This window comes from Mustela lutreola, chromosome 11 (assembly GCF_030435805.1).
Source record: "Mustela lutreola isolate mMusLut2 chromosome 11, mMusLut2.pri, whole genome shotgun sequence".
NCBI lineage: Eukaryota > Metazoa > Chordata > Mammalia > Carnivora > Mustelidae > Mustela > Mustela lutreola.
In genome coordinates, this window is record NC_081300.1 from 96,375,953 (window position 1) to 96,393,397 (window position 17,445).

General features: G+C 58.9%; 1 protein-coding gene and 1 long non-coding RNA gene across 19 annotated transcripts in view; one reads left to right on the plus strand and one right to left on the minus strand.

The window, feature by feature from the left end:
* The window catches only part of PITPNM2 (phosphatidylinositol transfer protein membrane associated 2), a 135,479-nt gene that overhangs the window by 67,028 nt on the left and 51,006 nt on the right, over positions 1 to 17,445 (minus strand). The gene's annotated exons all lie outside the window — the stretch shown is intronic.
* Positions 158 to 7,587, plus strand: LOC131811449 (uncharacterized). Its single transcript, XR_009345940.1, has 3 exons — positions 158 to 278; positions 5,349 to 5,589; positions 5,772 to 7,587. It is a non-coding gene; the product is annotated as an uncharacterized LOC131811449 (long non-coding RNA).

Below are 17,445 nucleotides of genomic sequence, written 5' to 3' on the forward strand. Positions count from 1 at the left end.
GGCTTCCCTGACAATTCAGCATCTAGAAAGCCCCAGCAGGCCAGCAGCTCTGTGGCTGCTACTGTGCCTAGGGACAAGTTAGGACCATCCCAGCTCGAGGGGCTCTGAGAAGCCCAGCCCAGCATTTCTCAGGGATGAGCTGCTTTAGAAACACTGAGGGAGCTTGTTCAAAATGCAGATGGCCAGCCCTCCCCCCGAGAATCAGAACCTCTGGAGGAGAAGACCAAGACCCTGCATTCAACGCACCTTCCCCAGTGACATCAGGAAGCCTACCAGAGGTGAAAACACGTGGCCTAGGTTCCAGGTGTCCCTCTGGGTCTGCAGTCAGATGACTGAGCCCTCTGATTCAGGCTCAAAGAGCCCTTCTTCCAGGTAAGGGATCCCTGAGGGCTCATTGGCTGCCCAGGCTCCTGGTGCTGACTCTCCGCTTGGCCCTTCTGAGACTTCAATGTCCCTGCCTGCTCTGCCTTCAAGCTCAGGCCGTGTCTCGCTCACAGTGGCCTTCCCGGGGCCTGGCCAGAGCAGTTCTTGACCAAAACAGGTGCCCAGCCAATATTTGTTAGGTAAATGACATGGAGTCCAAATTCTGCCCCAGAGCAGCTGGCTGACCTTGGGTAGTTCCCTCTGCCTCTCTGTCCCTCCATAGAAAAGACTCTGGTCCCCTGCCTTGACCATTTCACAAGGCCACGGTGAGCCTCAAGAATAAACCTGGAGGCAACACGCTTTGGGAACTGCGAAGCTGCGTCCCAGCATGAGCCCTGCACACCAGCAGTAACACGGCCACCACATTTCCACCGACTAGAGAGGAGTGGGCAGCCCTGGGCAGCAAGGCCAGCCAGGAGATGCTACAGGGGGACAGGAAAGCCAGACAGGGCCCAGGGGCCGCACTGAGACAGGCAGGCGGAGCCCAGAGGCTCGGCCAGCTTCCTGCCTGCCCCCCAGCACAGTCCACCACTCTTGGGGGCATAAGTCCTACCCTGGTCATACCCTCTGGGGCTGTGGGAGGACCCTGGCGTTTGCAGGTCTGTTTCCCAGGGGCAGGGAAGGCTTGAGCTAGACCGTTTCCAAGGGCCTGAGGCCCATGGTGGCAGTGGCTCTGTGCCCTGGGGGACCCCCCCCCCGCCACTGGCAGGCGCTCGATGGTTGTTCCCCAAGAGCCCTCTCTTCACAAACAGGCTCCTGGAGCGCCCGGGCAGGGCAGCTCAGATGAACATGACACTTGCCAGGCCGAGACAGGAGCCCCTCCCGCTGGCTGCCACTCGTGGTTCCCACGACCTCCAAGCGGTCACAGAGTGGGGCTGCCTGTCAGATGGAAGGTTCTGCTCCAAGGCACAGGGCAGAGCCTCTTCCTCAAGCTGTAGGCAAGGCTGCCACTCGGACCTCACAGGGACCACCCGGTTCTTCAGCCTGGCCTGGGGTAGTTGCAAGGGGTTGGAGGGGACCCTCCTAAGAGCCCGGCACCCACACACCCCCTTACGCATCAGCCTGACCTGGGTGGATGGTAGAGTAAGAGCTGAGCCTGAGAAGGCCAGGATTTGGGCCAGCACTGCTCAGAAGGGCCATCACCATGTCCCTAGCATGGCCCCCCCACAGCTGTAAAAGGGGAGCAGTGGGGCACGGGCCAGAAGGAGAAGGGGGGAGGTTTGATTCCGTCCTGCCTCCAGGAGCCACCCAGCATGGCTGGGTGACTCGGGAAAGCTCTGTGTCTCTGCTGGTCTCCCCATCGGCCCTGCCTGACCCAGAAGCCCAGTGTGTGTGCCGACCCCTGCCTGGGAAGGCAGACATCTAGGCGGTGATCTGAGCATCAGTTCTGGCCCTGGCTCTCTTTGTGGGCACTAGAGCCACAAGCAGCTCTGGCTGGGACACACCCAGCTGATGGGGAAACCGAGGTTTCCCCATCAGCAATCCCATGTGCCATGTGTGCTCAGGGGACTGGCAGAGCCCAGGCTTCATCTTCCATGCCCCGGGCAGCTCAGTGACCACGCCTCCCGACAGAAGGTCCCCCTGGCTGCCAGCAGCCCCGGCCTGCCCAACATTGGAGAGCACGAAAAACAGCAGCTGGCCTGGCCTTGATCCTAAGAGGATGGGCTTTGATACGGAGTGGCCGTTTGAAAGCAATCCATTTTTAAGTCCTGCACTGGAGGAGAGCCCTATAAAACGGTCACCCTGTCACCCTACTCCTGTAGGCCAGGCAAGCACAGTCTCACGTTCTCACCCAGCACCCCTGTTCTGCATGGGGGGAAGCTAAGGTTCCCAGGATTGGCAGCTTCTGGAGGTCACAGAGCCAGGACTCACCCTCTAGCTCGTGGCCGACGAGCCTTGCTTTTCCTGCCACCCCACGTCTGCCCCTACCTCCCAGTCTGCCCATGCCGGGAGCCCAGAGTCTCAGGAAGGCCTCAGCCAAGCAGGTGAGCAGGGGTCCGGCGGGCAAATGAAGCCAGGCGGTAAGAGCAGCTTAGAGTGGCCTGTGCCCCGGGTCCCTGTCTGCGCAGTCTGCCACAGCCCTGCCGGAGCCCGGTCACAGCCACAGGCCTCGATAATGTGTACCCACACCTAGGAAGCTGTGAAGTGCTTACACAAGGGCTCAGAACGATAGGCCAAGCAAGGGCACCGGTGCAGACAAGAGTGCCCCCCCGACACGCCGTCCTCTTGTCCTTCCTGGTCTCCAGTGGGCACCTGCCATGAACTCTGTTATACAGACCAAGGGACCGAGGCTCGGAGAGGCCAAGGGAATTCTCCAGGGTTTTCTGACCCGCTTCTACCCTCTGCTCTCCCCTAGTGCTGGGTGGGCACTGGAGGCTGGGAGGCAGGCTAGAGGTGGCCCAGCACCCCAGCGCTCCTATGGGGTGTCTCCTGTCCTCCCTGCTCCCCTCTGGGCTGCCTGCAGAGAAGTGATAGGGACCTGGGGAGGACAGCGCCTCCAGCTAGGGCAACAAGGTAGGGAAACTGAGGCACACGCTGGGCAGCTGCTGCTTGGTGGAACGGAACAGAGCATGTCAGATGCCTGGTTCATTCACTTCCAGCAAGCAGGGCTTTGTCAGGGGGATAATGGAGGCAGGGGAAGTTGCAAGGAACAGGGACAGGACTGGAGGTCTGGCGCTCCCTCCCCGTGACTGCCTTGAGGATTGGAGGGTGGCCATTCACCTGGAGGAGCTCTCAGGAGCCCAGGCGGCCAGGGGCCACAAGGCTGACCTAATGGGTGCATTCGCAACCACAGGACAAACCAGCACCCCAGCAAGAAACCATCAAGAGTTATAAACAATATTCTCTGGGCCTGGGGCAGGCAGCAGGCTGGGTCCTACAGAAGACGACTCAGGCCACCAGGCAGTGGTTCTGGGGAAGGCATCCCAGCCTGGTGCCCCGTCAGGGAGCCCAGGGAGGAACCTGACCTCGGAAGCCCTTGCACGCAGGACCACTGCCTCTGGAGAGACTGCCGTGGCCTAAAAAATCTCACCCCAGTGGCCACCTCTCCCCACGGCCATCGGGCTTATCCATGTGGCTTCTTGTGAGGGTCTCTGAGGTACGAACCCTCCTCGGTTAAGTCCTGATTCTGCCCATCTTTGGGGAAAGCCCTCAAATTGCCTAAGTCCTTTTTTTCTTTCATGTAATTTTTAACGTACAGAGAAGTTGCAAATACAATGTGAGAATTTTCATATACTTTCTCACCGGCACAACTGTTTAATCCAAGTGCATTACCGTGTGAGCCCTCTCTCTGTGTGTCTCTGCACACAATCAACGCGCCTACAGTCTGTTTGGAACCGTCCAGGCATATGCTTTTGTGAAGTCCTAGGGCCTGATCACAATCCCCCCTGCCGGGCACCCTCGCAGCCCCTCCTTTATGCTGAGGCATGTGAAAGACGGGGAAACTGAGGCTCGGTCTCCTGATGTGCAGTGCCCCTCCTACTACATTGAGCCGCCACACACAAGCTCTCAGCATAAAGCAGACAGACCCCTCTCTGCAGACTGTCCTCCCCATGAAGGGATGATGCCAGAAACATTTTTAAAAGAGAGCAGAAGAACGGGTCCAGACCCGGTGACGGAGGTTCCCGATGGGGCAGTGTTGGCTCCCAAGTTTCAGGCAGGAGTGGGGGGCTGGGAGGCAGGCAGTGAGGGGGTCTCCACTCAGGCCCTGGGCTGTGGCCTCCTTCAGAGCCTGCTCCCCACTTGACCCTGTTCTTTCTCAGACAAGTGGGACAGAAGGACTCCTCTCCCTCCCGAAGCCCAGTGGCACAGCGCCCAGTGAATGAATGAATTTGAATCTGAGATCTGAGTTCATGCTCTGACTTCCCCAGGCGGGTTACTCAAGCCCTCTGAGACTCAGTGTGCTCCTCTGTAGAATGGGACCACACCGAACACTTCTCTAACGCGTCTGCAGATGGTTAGCTTGGTTGAGATGTGTGCCGGCAAGGGGGCAGGGTGCAGAGTCTGCCGCGACTGTGCTCTGAGAAACGAACCAGAACTGGGGAGAACACGGGATGCAAAGCCAAGCAAGCCTGACCATGAATACTCCGGAGCGCGGGTGCGCGTGCGCGCATCTGCCGTCCGGCAGTCTGACAACCTCCTTCCTTTTGGCCTGAGACGCTCAGGGGCCCAGGATGCAAAGCCGGCAACTGGGGGCTTTCCCTGCACACACCAGCACGCCACTGTCTGTGTTGCATCCAACAGCACAGCCCTGGGGGCACGGGAAAGGGGGCGCTGGGAGAAGTGGGGTGGGAACGGTCTGTCTCACACACGAGACACAGGCCAGAAAGCGGCGCATGAGAGGGGAGCCGCACAACCTCACCAACACCAGGGGCCATGCATAGGAGATCATGCCGCCAACAGCAGAATGCCCAGGGGTCCGGGCCGCCCTGATGACAGAAGGGGACGACGGACCTGTGTGTACAAGTGTGCATGTGTGTAAGTGTGTGTACGGGTGTGCATGCATGTGTGGGAGTGTGTGTGTGCATGTGGGACCGCATGTGTGTGCAGAGAGTAGGGGTGTGTGTGAGTGTAGGGTGTGAACACACGTGTAACTGCACGCGCGCGTGTGTGGGTGTGTGCACGCACGTGTGTGAGAGAGGGACATCACAAGACAGCTTGGGATTACGAACACTCGTGAGCTTCTTTTCTCCTGCTCACTTTCTAAAGCCGTGTGTGTGGCACAAAGAGCGGCAGCCACCACCAGCAGACTTTCTGCAGGCTGGGCCCGGGGCTGGACCAGGGCATCGGCTCGGCTTCCCGGGCGGACACAGTCCCGAGTCCCAGAATCCCGGACGCAGAGGCAGCGCTGCCGTCCCGCCTGGGACAGCCTGGGTGCTGGACACCAGCGCTTGGGGGAAAAAGTAAAACAGATCTCTCTCCCACAGCCTCGTGAGAGCTGCCCGAACCACCGGGCTTCCCACCGAGCCCTTCCCTGGATCCCAGTGCTCCCGTGGAGTTAAAGAGGAGAGAGTCACTCACCGCCTGAACGCCAGCCAACGGGTGATTATTCCACTTTTCCTGGAATGAGCTTTCCACACTTTCTCCGGCTGGAGCCATCGGCAGCCCGGGCCCCCACCTCTCCGACCTACTCTCACACCCTCTCTAGCTCTTTACAGAAGCTTTCAAGTAAGTCACTGCGACGTGAAATTACACTAAGGGAGGAGGCTGGCTCCTGGTGCTGGGGGCCCCGGGGTGGGGGGGCTGGCAGAGAGCACTTGGGATTCACTTCGGATGAAAGCAGGCGGGTTGCTGGAGCACAGCTTCCCTCCTCCAACGCCAGCCGCGCTCTGCCGTCCTTCTGACTTTAGGGCTTGCTGGGATGACTGAACACACACGTGTATCATCACCAAAGCAACCCCCCACCCCAGATGCACAGGAAAGACCCCGGGCGGAGGGTGGGGGCAGAGTCACCCTAGCTGCAGCCCGCGGGCCAGCTTCCCACGGAGGGTGACAGCAAACATGGGAGCGGATTGCCGCCACACAATCCACAGATTGCTGCCACACAATGGGGCAGACCTCTTTCGGGTCACATCAGATAACGCCTTGAGCCAGCAAGCCAAAAGCAAACTGAACAAAACCAGCACACCGCCCCCCCAACCGTCATTCAACTCGTAAACTTATCAGAATTTACAGCAAACCAAGGAGAGTCCAGACGCGGGTAATGTCGTTAAGAAGCCTGCACAGCACCCAGATGCCAGGAGGGTCTCCGTGACAGACTCCAGGCTCAAAGCGAAGGGAAAGCAGGACAGCACAGACATCTGCAGACACAGAAGCATTCTTCCCGTCCAGCCCGACAGGAACCGGCCTGATTATCAAGGGGAAGCACCCGGAACTCAGAGTGGAGTGCAGCTTGGGAGAAACAGGGCTTTGGGGGATGTGCAAATGTAGCTGGGAGAGGCCCGACCCCAGAACCAGACGGGGAGCCCTGTCTCCGGCTGCCTTTCGAGGCTGATTTGTTGTTAGAGCATCTGTCAGAGAAGACCCCGAAACAATATATAATCCCCCCAGAGCCCGGGAGCCTGACTCCAGGACACACAGCTGCCATTTCAGGCGCCCCCACACCGGGGCGTCAGGCGCCCCCTTCAGTCTCCCCGCATACCTGCACCAAACTTTGAAGCTTCCCTGTGAGTCAGACGGGCCACTTGGCGCTCGCTGGCTTTCTATTTAAAGATCACAGACGGCTTCTTAGACACCATTCAGCCCGGGGCTTCTAAGGACGAGATGCTAAATCCCTCCCCTTTGCACCTCACTTTCCATCGACATAAGAGAGGTTCTAGCTGACCACGGGAGGCTCGCCCCCCGCTGCTGCGCAGGAGGTGAGGGGGAGCTGCCCACCCCCCACACTCCCCCCAACAGGGCGCACAGCTGGAGAATGCCCCGGGACCTACAGCGCCCACCAGGAAAGCCTACAGCTTTTCCTGTAGGAATGCTTTCAGCTCCCACCAGGAAAGCCATCCCGAGCCCCACGGCCGGCCGGAAGTGGGGAAGACAAGATAGGATTCGACCCACTGGGCAGCGGTCTTAAAGTCCTGTCTGAACCAAACTCTGCTGAGGGACTGTCCCAAACAGATGGCCAAGCTGCCAGGAACCATCCAGCAGCTGCTCCTCGCTTCCTCTATCCTCCCGGAGATCCTTGGTTACAGGGACAGCACATTCCCCCACCACGCTCCATTTCCAGGTGAGAGTGAACCAGGCAGAGACATGCGAGGGCCACTGGGAGCCCTGCCCCATGTGGGGTGCACGTGTGTGCTTCGCCACATCCCTTGCCCCGGCCAGACCAGGTCCAGGAAAGCAGACTGTCCATGCTGTGTGGCAATTACACGGGAAAGCAGGAGTGTAACAGACAGCAGCGGGCCCAAGGGCAGGGGCCAGGAGCCAGGCTGCTCAGAGCCGCCCAGGGGACCCCACGCCCCCCAGTGCCGCCAAGCCCCCTCCCAGCCGGCGCGAAGGCCATGCCTCTCCCTCCCCAGCTCCCTCCATCCCAGCTACTCAGAGAAAACCAGCAGCCCACGTGACCAGAATGAGCCTTCCTCGCTAATAAACCCCTCCTAAGGCTGTGACAGTTTTCGCAGAAAATTACCTTTCAGGAAGAAAATATAAGGAAGGGGAAGAGGGGGGACAGAGTGTGAGAGCCGGAGCGCCCCGGGCCGGGGCTCGTCCCGCAGCCCCCCGTGTCTGCGGAGGTCCGCCCGGCTCCCCATGCTGCCGGCCTCAGGGAGCCGCCCCCGGCTCGCAGCTCCGCTGGCAACCCAGGCCTGGACCGGGGGGTGCCCCCGAGCGCGGAGGTTCCGGGACGGACAGACAGACGGCCGGCCAACACGCAGGAGCCCGGGGCCGGCAGGGACGCAGGAGGAAGAGGTGGGGTGAGGAGAGGGAGGGAGGGAAGAGGGAGAATTGGTTCTCTCTCCTCCACTGGGACCACTGAGCTAAGTTGCCATGGAGAAGGGGGAGCCGCTGGCAGAGCCTGCAGCGGGCGGAGGAGCCATATGCCAGCGGGAAGGCGTCAGCGGAGAGCCAATCCCCACCTTCTCCCCGCGCAGCCTCCCCCAGCCCAAGCCGGGCCCACGGCGGCGGCCCCCTGGGGCAAGGAGCCGCTCTGCACGGGCGGCAGTGGGAGAAACGGCCTCACCCGGCTCCTTGCTCCCCCACCCCACCCCACCCCCAGAGCTGTGCCCTCATCTCAGGTCGCGCTGCCGGCCAGACCACAGGAACCACAGGGGCTGGAACCAGAGCCCCTCCGACGGCCTGGGCAAAGCCTGGGGCCCTGGTGTCCGGGGAGGCACTGGAGACCTCCACCCACCTCCCCATTTCTAAAAATTAGAGTGGCCGGACCCCCAGTCACAGGCCTCATGAGTGTCAGCCACATCTCCCACCATCAGGAACAAGTGTGTCCCCAGCAGAGGACTCCTTTGCCCAGAGCCATCCATGCGGAGGGGCAAGGCGGGGGTGGGGGGCAGGGCGGCGGACCCTGTAGGACACCTGCTCCCGCCTGCCCTCTGTGGCCCCACTAGTTCCATACAGAGCCCAGCTCCAGGGCGGCCTTTGCCACTGGCTCAGTCACACTCGGAGCAGCAGAAATGGGGCTGGGGAGAGAGCCAGGAGGCCTGGCTTGGGGTCTCTGAATCTCCTCATGGAGATCACGTGACGGGGCAGGCCCAGCCATGTCTCTGGACCAACATTCCTCATGACAAAGCAGGATAAGCCCCCCACTCCGAGTCTGTACCCCCAGGCCCTGGGACACCCAAATGGCTGGGAACAGTGAGGGGGCACAGGCACCAGAAAACACACCACCTCGGGGAACCCCGTCTCCATAGCAGGCACAGCACCCCACACCCCACCTCTCCTTGCTCCCCGAGATCGAATGGGGTGAAGGCTCTCCACAGCCTGAAGCCGTCACAGAGACCTCAGCTCGCAGCTCTAACACAGACAGACCCAAGGACGGCCCACACGGGAGTCCAGCCCGAAGGCCGCAGCCTTACAAACGTTCTCCTTTTACAATCTTTTTCATTTATTAATTTTTAAAAGTTTTTATGTACGTATGGAAGTAGGCCCAACACGGGGCTTGAACTCGGGACCCTGAGCCAGCCAGACACCCCTCCCTCCACAGTCTTGTTCTCGCCTTTTCCCCTCCCCCTTTTATCATGAAGATGCTCAAACATATGGGAAAGTCCAAAACCCTTTACGCAGCAAACCCACACCCGCGCCATCTAGATCCCGCCGTTGTGCCTCACTTCCTCAGTGCGGCAAAACACGTACAACCCATAACTGACCACTTCCACCGCGCTGAAGTACACGACTCGGGGGCCTGTGCCACATTCACCGTGCAAGCACCTTCTTCCGTTCCAGAACATTCTCATTGCCCCCCAAACCAGACGGCCTCTCGCTTTCCCTTCCCCCTCTTCCTAGCCCCTGGCACGCACCAGTCTACTCTCCGACTCTAAGATTTACCTCTTCTGGACGTCTCCTGTCAGGGGAACCACACACTATGTGGCTTCTAGTGTCCGGCTTTTTTCATAGAAACACGTTGGCAAGGCTCACCCAGGCCGTTGCAGGTGTCCGCACTTCCTCCCCGTCGGAGGCTGCATCACAGTCCCGCTGGAGGAAGAGCCAGATGCACTCGTGCTCTGGGGGGCAGCTGGGTTTTGGCTAGGGTCCTCTCACTTTAAAGAAGAGTTTCTCGGCAACACCTCCTGAAACCCCTCCCGAGGGGTTCGGTCTGAAGGGATCAGGCTGAGGAGGTTCCAAACTGCATAAGAAACCCTGATATGCCTTTTTGTTGAAGACTACGCCCCACCAGGTAACAGAGCCAGGAGGCGGGGTCCCAGGGCCTATGTGTGGCCCGAAGATGATCCTCGACCTCTATGGGCCCCAGCGAGCTGGGCAGCCGGACACGGACATGGGAGCACACCGCCCCTACCCCCACGCACTGAGGCCCACCGGCCCCGGGCTCGAGCACTCTCTGGCGCCCACGGGCTACACAACCAGGAAGTCAGTCCCTGCTTTAAGCCTCAGCTTTTTCATCCATAAAATGGGGGCAACAGTCTCCATTGTGGGGTTATGCTAGAAACGAGACAGGCCCTGCCCCAAAGAACTTTCCTCGATGGAAGCGTTCTGCGTCTAGACTGTCCGGTACGGCCACCACCAGCCACGCGTGGCTAGTGAGCACCTGGAGTAGGGCTCCTGTGACCGGGAAAGGAAATTTTAGATTTTATCTCACTTTAACGTAAAATGAAAATCGAGTCGTCGCTTGGAGCTCATGGTGACTGCCCTGGACAGCCCCAAGGACTTGCTGAGACGGGATGGCAGGACACGTGCCCAGACCCAGCACCCAGCTCACAGCCCTGCTCCTTCAGTCCTCCCTCTCACCACTTACCCCACACCGTCTGGTGGTAGAGCAGACTTCCGTCTGCAGCCCGGCCCTCCGGGCCCCTCTAAAAAGACAGAGGGCAGGGGGTTGGGCTCTCAGGGAACAAACCAGGCACCAGCTGGGGAGTGGGCTCGGTGGGCTCCATAATGACGTGGATCTTCGAACCACTGACCTCTCTTCCTGTCCCGACTGGCCCCAGACCCCTATTCTAGAACCCCATCTCCTGCCGTTTCCCCCAGCAACTCCTGAGGTCATCCCTGGAATGTCTGGGCCAGAGCTACAGGATTGGAACAGACCCTCCCCCATCCCTAAAGTGGCAGCAGGGACCCCTGCGGAGATGCACAGAAGGTCCTCAGTCCCAGGCTGGGCTGTGGGGCTGGGCACCCAGGGGGACCCTCCCACGTGCATCCAGAAGCTTTCGAAGATTCCGTCTGCCAGCACAGAGTCTGGACTGGAATCCAGACCAGAACACATCCGACCTCCTCACTCTGCAGAAGCAGACACCCAGACTCAGCTGGAGGAGGATGGGCAAGGCAGGAAGAGCTGGGGGCTCCAGCCCAGGCCCCAGCACTGCCTGGTCTGCACGGGCCTCCTTAGAGCAACTCCGGAATGTCCTGCAGGGGAGGGGTCCCACACCGGGGCAGGTCCGGGGCCCAGAGATGGCAGTGCGGCTCCAAGGAGCTGTGCAGCTTCAAAGCTTGAAGAGGAGGAGCCAGAGTCTGGCCAAGCTGGCCCACTCCTGCCCCTGACCTGCTCCAACCCGCCCACACTGGGAAGGGAGAAGTGACATCTGGGGACCGACAGGGAGGACTCCAGAAAAATCTGCCACAGAGAACCACAGCTCCTGGTATGAGCTCATGAACTGATGACAGGAAGCCCCAGCCTGTCCCCACCCCAGCAAAGTCTCTCACTTCCCAAGAGCCCTCGGCCTCCCCGACCAGAATGGCCAGAGGGATCCCCTTCGAACCTAAGCCCCACGCTGTCCGGCAACGGCGGCCTTCCCTTCGCCCAGAGCTGCCTCCCCTTCACACTAAGGCCATCCTCCGCCTTCACCCCAACCCGCCCCGGCCTTTCTCACTTACCTCACAGCTTTAATCCTTATGGAAGACACTACCTACCTTTCTTTCTTCTTTTTATTTTTATTTTTAAAATTGTGTTGAAATACGGAACATCAAATCACCCATCTTAACCACGTTTAAGTGTCCGGTTCCATGGCACGAAGCGCACTTAAGCTCTCGTGCGGCCTTCACCACCGTCCACTTCCAGAACTCTTTCATCGGGCAGGACGGAGGCTCTGCCCCCTTCTACCACTACCTTCGCACGCCCCCTCCCCAGGCACCCAGTGCCTCCTTGGGGCGTCTCATATGCACGGACGTGCGCGGTATCTATTCCTGCGAGCCCGGCTTCGTTCACTCGCTGCGTCTTCCGAGCCCATGCATGGTCCAGCAGCACATGCTTCTAGAGAAACGACAGTCTCTCGCCCTGGAATGGAGGCTGCGTGAGGACAGGCACTGGGGTTGGTTGTACTCAATAATGTCCCCCCAGCATCTCTAAGAGCACCCTGCACGACGCAGGCACTGAAGGAATGCGTGCAAGCACGGGGACTTTGCAGAGGGCGGTTGCCCACAAGTCTGGGCCTGCCCCTCCCAACCCTGCAGACCAACTCCCAGGGAACGCGGCCCCCTCGCCCCCGCCCTGCAGTCTCAAGCCTTCCTAGGGGTGACGCCCCCACTCGATGGGCCTTTTCCCTGGACACAGCACGTCCACAGGAGGATTATTACAGGGACAGAAAGAGTGCCCTGCTGCAGACATGACGATTTGCTCTGGCAGTGTGCACTGCGGCGAGCGCCATGGGCGGTGGTGGGGACAGACAGGGGTGAGCAAGGACCCGGGGCGCCCCGTGCTGCCGGACTAGGGGGGCCGGCACCCAGTAGGGCAGCTCTCTGGCGGGGATCTGGGAGACCTAGAGTCCATCTGGGGCTCACCACCTTGGCGGTCCCTCGCCTTTCACCTTCTCCGCCTCCTGCCTGCCTATTTATAGCCTCGTATTCTCTGAGAACTCATTTACCCACATCCTGGGCCAGGATGGAAGCCAGACGGACCCCTCCACGCACCGGCAAGCCCGAAGGGGTGACGGACGGCGCAGGGAGCGGTGCACACCCCTTGCTACACTCGGTCTGCCCCAGCGCGGGAGGTGTCTGGGAGAGGGCAGCTGCTGGGGCCCACAGCCAGGCCTCAGCACCCGCTAGACCTCAGCCAGGTCTAGCCAGGTCACTGTGCTGGAAGACGGTGACCCCAGAAGAGCCCCAGACCATGTCAGAGCTCCTCCCCACTCGGGGAAAACAAACAGATCAGGACAGTGGAAAAACAGCTGTACCTTTAAATTATTTGGCCCACAGATATGAAAAACATTTGCATGTTGAAGCTGTTTGCATGTTTGGTTATTTTTAGGGTGAACCCAGTTGCCTCCCCTTGGAACCGGATGGAGCCCAAGAAGCACGTAGTCCTTTTTCCCAGACGGGGGTCCTAGTCCTGTGTCCCTGGGAATGAGGGCTCGCAAGCAACAGGGCACCCAGCAGGATTAGCCCCAAGGGCCAAGGCAGGTCTGTGGGGACTTCTTAGATGTGTCACCGCGGACATCACTGACACCCACCCGGGTCCACGCGGCCCCCTGCCCTGCTCAGAGTAGGATCTGAAGGAAGGGAAGAAAGCTCAAGGTTCTGCCCTTACCCAGGCCAGGCCCAGCCAATGGGAATATTCCGCTGACATATTTCTAGAACAAGCGGCAATTAGAGCAGATTTTCTCTTCCATTCCCCCTCCCCAAAACAGGAATAAATCAGTTCTACCAATTTCCCAGCTAATGATTTCCTCCATTAAATTAAAAAGAAGAAGAAGAAAATGTTTTTTTAAATGGATTACCAGCCCAGTGCTTTCAGAAACCATGTGACCTGTCAACCCCTCTTAAGTCCTGATACATCAAAGTCCCTTAATTAATTTTTAATAAATAAAAAAGCCATAGTCTAAGAACCAAGCCGCCACCTCCTCCTTCCCCTAGTCAGCCCGCCAGGCCGGGGTCAGGTGCAGGCAGGGCTGTGGGAAGCCAGGCTGAATCGTGTCAAATGTGACCTGAGAGTCAGGGCACAAGACCCATCAGTAGGCGGGAGAGAAACAAGCCGGAGATGGAACGCACCTGAGCACAGAGCCCAGGGGCGAAGGTGCACCTCAAGTTGTCACAGGCGCCACGGAGGACGAGAGGTGCGACGAGGGCCTTGGTTGCAAGGTGAGCCCACCTGGAAGGCACGAACAGGTGAAGCCAGGAGGCGAGGAGCCCCAGCCTTTGGGCATAGTGGCCACGCGAGTCACTTTATCTGGGACCCACGATGCTCTTCCCCATCGTGCCTCTGCGGTTCCTGGGACAGGGGCAGGCATGCCGAGCTAACACCCCACTTGTTTCTAAAAAGGCCACCCCCAACAGCATGGGCGAACCTTGAAAGCGTTATGCTAAGTGAAAGTAGGCAGACACAAAAGGACAAACTCTTTATGATTCCGCTTATAGGAGATGCCTAGAATTGGCAGATTCGTGGAGACAGAAAGTAGAACGGCGGTGGTGGGGGCAGGGAGAATGGGGAGTTAGTGCTTAATGAGGACAGAATTCCTGTTTGGGGAAGGAAAAGGTTTCTGGAAATGGATGGAAGGAAGGAGGTGAGAAAGGAAGCAGGGAAGGGGGGGGGAGGAGAGGAGGGAAGAAGAGACCCAGGGAGGAGCCTCAAGCAAACAGCAGCAGAACCATCCCCCCTTCCCCCGGGCTCCGCAGCTCTGACATCCAGATCGCACGTGAGTCCCTGGAAGCTGGCGCTAAATTTCTCAGGGCAGGTCCCTGGGGGAAGCCCACAGCAGGGCTGTTACCGGCCTGGTTTCTCCCGAAGGTCTTCAGTGTCAAGCCCAAGGTCCGAATACTTAGCTCTACTCAGCCAGCTGTGCTGGTCAGCACCCGAGTATGCAGTAACTTCCTCCGGACCCAGGCTGGGGAGCGAGAGGAAAGGGATATCTCCACGCCTCCAGGCAGCTCAGAGACCCACAGGACGCCTGAAGGCCCTCGCCCTTCCAGAGGGACCTGCCCCCCGCCACCCCCCACACCGTGGTGGGGGCTGCCCTGCACACAGCTAACGGGCGAGATGTCTCCAGCTCCTTCTCAAGGGAGAGTCACTTCCCTCCACACCACTCTCTTTTCTTTCTTTCTTTTTTTTTTTTTTTTAAGTGGGGTCCTGGGCATGGAGCCCAAAGCAGAGCTTGAACTCACGACCCTGAGATAAGACCTGAGCTGAGATTAACTGACTGAGCTTAACTGACTAAGCCATCCACGTGCCCCATCCCTACATCACTTTCTAAAAGAAAGTGTTATCTGCAGACCTCAAGTGACCGCTGGGCCAGGCGACTGCAGTACTGAATTGCTATTTGGTCTCCCCGCTGCTGCTCCAGGCTCCACAGGGCAGCCAAAGCGAGAACGGGAAAGTGTAAAAAGAATAGGTCACTCTTCTGCCTCAAACCCTCCAATGACTCCCTTTGCACTTATAAACCAAGACCAGAGTCTCTGCCATGACCTCCAAGTCCCCCAAGACAGGGCCCCTGATTCTCTATCCCCTAGCACCTCCTCTCTCTCCTTCAGTTCCAGTCCCCCTCGCTTCCCCATTGTTCCTCAAACTTGCCAGGCACACTTATACCTCAGGGCCTTTGCACCTGTCATTCCCTCTTCCGCAGATATTACAGGACATGTTTCCTAAGTTTAAAGGTCCTCTCTGATCATGCGATCTAAAACCCCTACCACCTCAGCCTCTCTCTCTATTCTAGTCCCTTAATTTCCCTTCCTGGCACTGAGCACCAAGAAACAGTGTATCTTTTTGTTGTTGTTGTTAGGAACAGTATATCATAAGAAGGGATGTCACTGGGTTCACCCTGAATCAACAGTATTGAGCACGATGCCCCGCATGTGAGCGGAGCTCCATCACTGTTGATGACTTTGGGAGCGAAGGTGGCTGGTGGACAGGTGGCGGGAGCATCCGGGCACTGAGAATGTCCTGATCCCTGGCTCAGGAGCCTAATGTAGAGAGCCATTGCAGTGTGCTTTGTTACTTTGTGTCTGTACCTCTCCTGCAAGTCTGTTGCACGTCAATACAAAGTTTTACACTCCTTAGTAAGCTCTGTTGAGTGAATGGATGGGGACTAACTAGACAATGAGAGGTGTGCAGAAGAGCTTCTTAAAGGCATATACGGACTCAGCAGGACCGAGCAGACCAAAGCAAGCTGAACACAGCGGTCTCTCTCCTTGTCCCACCTAAAGTCTGGAGACTGAGAAGTAAGGGACAGTCTTTCAAGATGTGGCAGTCACCGGGACTTCAGGGAGGCACCATGCAGGGAACAGCGAGGCCCCCTTTGTGCAAACTTGGACAGGCCCGAGGTAGTCACACTGTCTCCACTCCCACCGACCCCACCCCTGGGGGCACTAGACATCAGGTCATGGGTCTGAAACGTACTGTGTTGAAACCGGCGGGCAAGGTCAGTGTGTGTGTGTTTTCTGTGCCTGCAGTGGGGACATCACTGACAGAGGCTGTTAAGTGCACGCTGCCACCAGGTGGGGGCAGTTCTTCTGATCAGCCAGCCAGTCTGGCTCCCGTGAAGGAGACCAACTGCACCCGGGCCTGGTCTGCACCTTCCCTGCCTTCGCCCTGGCCTTCCGGTGCCTGGCCTGCTTCCTAAGGGAGCCTCGGCCATCCTCACTGCCGGTCCCAAGCCCTGTCCTGTGAAGACCAGAGGCTGCCCTCATTTCTCCGATCGCGCCCAGCGCTTGCTCTCTGCAGACCAACCCAGGAAAAGGGGAGTCCCTCTAGGCTCAGGTGGTCGTGAAGAAAGACAAAGATCGTTGAGGAGAAAGAGAAGACACACATTTTCTTCCTGTCCTCACACAGAGAAGTTCTGGAACATCCCTGCCTCACCCTCATCAAAAACATCGATGTAAACAAAACCAGAGAAACCCCAGGATGAGCTACTGCTGCATGGGCCAGGCTGCATGTCCTTCCGCCTCCCAGTTCTCCATCGCCTCCCTCCCCGCCCTCGAGCTCAAGGTAAAGATGGCAGTCTCCACCCTCCGCCAAAGCAGACATGACCTTTCGGTTCTGGATGGGACAACCCATCGCGCTCTGGGTAAAGGCCTTGCTGCCAGCCATGGAGACCTGCAGTTATGATGGAGAGCCAACAAACGGGGGAAGACAACGAGATCTGCCCCATGAACACAGATGACTCAGAGTAACGACAGAAGGGAAACAGCCTTCGTGCCACTCGGTATTAGCCTATGGAGTGTAACAGATTACCCCCAAACGTCGCCGTTCGAAACAATAAACGTGTCTAGTTTCATCCCGTGTCTGCGCATCAAGAATCTGAGAGAGGCTCAGCTGGGGGGCTCTGACCCCCATAGGGTCACGGCCACGACGCTGAGCAGGGCTGCAGTGACATCAGGCCCCTTCTGAGGGAGCTCGCTTGCAGGACCCAGAAGTTAGTGCTGGTTGGGGCAAGGGGCTCCGTTCTTCACCACATCTCCAGACCTCTCTAGGGAGCCGCTGGCCAGTCCTCGTGACACAGCGGCTGGCTTCCCAGAGCGAGGGACCCGCAAGACAGAACGGCATAAACCACGTGGCGTCCTGGCCATCACACTCTGTCCCTTCCCCATCATCCACGGGCCGCGTAGGTCAGTCCTGCCGGGACATGAGTGTGGCCGAGGGAGCGGCGCGGGGACTGTGACTGCGGGAGGGAGGAGCGTGGGGGCCACCTCGGGGGCTCCAAACCCGAGTCCCAGCCCAGCTCCTTCTATCCTCATGGCAGAGGGAGGCATGGGAGGCTGGTGAGTCCTTCCTCATTCCACAGATGTAGAACTGAACCCCGGGCGGGCCCTCTGTCTTGCCCAGAGACCCCAACGCCCCCGCCGGCCCTTGCTGGGCACTGTGACCTCCAAAGGGAAGTCCAAAACCAGGTGGTGACACCTGGGCACGGCCCCTCACCCCCGGTGTTTCCGCGTCTATGAAATGAGACGAATAACGGTGCGGACTTCACGGGAGTGTTGCAA